Source organism: Hyaena hyaena, unplaced genomic scaffold, assembly GCF_003009895.1.
Source record: "Hyaena hyaena isolate Hyena2069 unplaced genomic scaffold, ASM300989v1 scaffold_3092, whole genome shotgun sequence".
NCBI lineage: Eukaryota > Metazoa > Chordata > Mammalia > Carnivora > Hyaenidae > Hyaena > Hyaena hyaena.
In genome coordinates, this window is record NW_024083723.1 from 1 (window position 1) to 3261 (window position 3261).

Sequence of the window (3261 nt, forward strand, 5' to 3'; positions counted from 1 at the left end):
GTGAGGCGGAGCGCTTCAGGAATTACCTGGAAGGCACTTGCTTGGAGTGGCTCCTCAGGCACCTGGAGAACTGGAAAGAAACGTTGCTGCGAGCAGATACAGGGACCGCGAGGCCTACCCGATCTCCCCCCGACTGGGGCTGGCTTTCCACAGGGAAAATAGACTCAGTGTCAGAATAGTGCCCCTCCCACGGATGGGAAGAGGGAGATCTGCTTCGGTGTTTATATTCCTAATAGAGAGTGACTCACCTAGAGGGTGCTTCTCTCTAAAGGACAGTGAAGGATCCAGTCTCCCTCTGGGATGTAGGCTGAGACCATCCCTTAAATAACCCATCAGCAGTTCCCTTTGACCCGGGCAGCCACCTTGTGAACCATGACTTTTTCTGTCAAGGCCTTATTCTCCATCTGAGAACATCTTTGGAGATGTGACTCTGTTTTCTGAGCTACTGACCCTCCACTGCAGTCACAAGACCATTAGAGTGTTCCCCACATTACACCTGCACACTTCTATCCTGTGCACTCTCCCTGATTCTAAAACATAATTCCACATCCCAGAGAATCTAGGCTGGTCTCTGGGTTTTGTGTTTTTACCTTCCAAACCAATTATCTTTTCCATCATCGGGATGGTCACATGAAGGTAACCCAAAGTGTGATTTTCTGATTCTTCTTCCTCAGAAACCCCAAAAGATATAGGACCCGCCATCCCATGAGGTCCCCCTGAGGTGCTGGGCCCTAGGCTTCTACCCTTCAGAGATTATCCTGACCTGGGAGCGTGATGGGGAGGACCACACCCAGGACACAGGGCTTGTGGAGACCAGAACTGCAGAAGATGGGAACTTCCAGAAGTGGGCAGCTGTGGTGGTACCTTCTAGAGAGGCGCAGAGGTACACTTGCCATGTGCAGCACAAGGAGCTGCCCAAGCCCATCACCTTGAGATGGAATAAGGTTTGGGATGCAGCCTCTTCTCAAAGTAGCTCTTCTGCAGAACATCAGCGAGGAAATGACCCAAGCCTTAAGTCTGGGCTCTTAACCTTCCTTTCTCTTCCCATAAGCTGACTCCTCAGCCCACCATCTCCATCATGGGCATCATTGCTGGCTTGGTTCTCCCTGTGATCACTGTAGCTGTGGTAGTTGGAGCTATGATGTGGAGGAAGAAGCACTCAGACTGGGAAAGTAGTTGGGAGGAATCTGAGTTTTCTCGTCCCACAGGGAGATTTCAAATCCCAGACTGAAGTTTGCTCTGCTTTGTTAATGTGCGTGCTCACTGTGTAGCCAATTACTAACTCTTTAGTAGACTTGTGCAAATGAAGGACACATTTTTCACCTTTATATCTGATGTTGGGGACCTGATCTCCAGCAGTTGAAGGTAAAGGGAAATTCCCTGATGTAGACAGACTTCCAGAAAGACAGTTGGTCCAGTGCCCCTATATATCCTTTCTTCATGTTTCCCAATACAGCCGTGACTCCTCAGTAAGAATTTTGGAAACTGATTTAGTACGGGACTAGGGTATTCCTCTGGATACCACGGCCCAGTCTTCTCCTTGGCCTCTGACATGATGTTTTCTTCCCACAGTGGAAAAGGAGTATGCTACTCACAGGCAGAAAGTAAGTATGGAGGGAGTGATCCTTGAGACCTTGGGTAGTGTAGATGGGACCCCATGGGATAGCTAACCCACATCATAGCTCCACCTTTAATCTCCTATGGATTCTGACTACATCCTGTTTGTTCTACAGGCAGTGACAGTGCCCAGAGTTCTGGTGTGTCTCTCAGAGCTCCTAAAGATGAGACTCCGGAGGGCCTGAAGTGGGGAGGGGTTGGGGCAGAAGGGACATGACTGGGTTATGAGGATTCTTTGAGTGGGACTTTATAAGCAAGTGGTGGGCTGTTGAAATATAAACACATGATTGACCTGAATTTGCTCATGATTATTTTCTTTCACAGTGTGAGCCAGCTGCTTCACGGAGGACTGAGTGATGCAAGATTTGTTCACACTCCCATCTTTTTGATATCAAGAGCCCTGGACATTTCTATCTGCTAAGAATGTCTGAATGTGTCTGTGTTTCTATTAGCATAATGTGAAGAGGTGGGAAAATTGTCCCACTGCTACCCATCATGACCCCTCCCCAAACTCACCTGTTTTCTCTTCCCTGATCTGCTTTCCTGTTCCAGCAGAGGTGGGACTAAATCATCTCCATCCCTGTCTTTACTTCATGCTACGCGTATCTCTATTAGATATGGGTTTTTTTTCTATTCTTCTCATATGGGACCGATGTGGTAATAAAAGAGAAGACTCCTAAAGTTGAGACAGGAAATAAATAAAAGCACTGAGAATCTTTCAGAATCTGCGTGATTGCTGTGCTGAGTCTGTTGTAGTTCAGATATAAGGCTGTGAGAAGCCAAGTGTGGATGGAACTGTGCCCGGACAGTGGTCAGTGCTTTGTGGGCTTTGACATGATCACTCCTCAGCTGAGTCATCCTTGCTACTCCCTTGTCCTTGTCCCTTCCGTGGAACCTTGTCCCACCAGGACTTGTGATCACAGGGACTCAGACATCACTGTCTCTTGGACCATGGGCAGCAAGAGCTTCCTGTGACCAGGTCAACCCAGGGTCTAGCTTGGATCAGGCCACAACTTTTGTCCGCTCCCCCCACCTCCCCGTTTATATAGAGAATGAAGCATGTTCTTATTCTTGTGTATGAACTGTGGTCTAATTTTCCCTTGATGACCCCCAGTCTGTGGCCATCACTAGGGTCCTTTGGCCTCTCATTGTTCCCACAAACCCCAGTAAGCCCTTGCACACAGAAGTGTCTGTGGTACTGAAAGATTAATTTTCAGACTTCCATTTCTTCTTCTAGAGCTCTTCTGGAAAAGATTCTTTTAATCTTTTCCCCATCATTTTTAAAAAGCAGATTCTGGGGACAGAGAAAGGGTCCAATAGTTTCTCATCCTTATTAAATATCAGGGGGAAGGAGTCCAAAATCTATAAAGAACTTAACAAACTCAACACCCAAAAAACAATCCAGTGAAGAGATGGGCAGAAGACATGAATAGACACTTTTTTTTTTAATGTTTTTATTTATTTCTAGGAGAGAGAGAGACAGCGTGAGCAGGGGTGAGTCAGAGAGAGAGGGAGTCACAGACTCTGAAACAGGCTCCAGGCTCTGAGGTGGCAGTCAGCACAGAGCCTGACGCGGGGCTCGAACCCACGAACCGCGAGATCATGACCTAAGCGAAAGTCGGACGCTTAACCGACTAAGCCACC

The 3261-nt window shown here is 47.7% G+C and overlaps 1 long non-coding RNA gene across 1 annotated transcript; it reads left to right on the top strand.

Annotated features, from left to right (window-relative positions):
* Positions 1-6: 6 nt before the first annotated feature.
* LOC120227742 lies at positions 7-2335 on the top strand. The gene is made up of 2 exons (XR_005527326.1): positions 7-883; positions 1942-2335. It is a non-coding gene; the product is annotated as an uncharacterized LOC120227742 (long non-coding RNA).
* Positions 2336-3261: the final 926 nt, after the last annotated feature.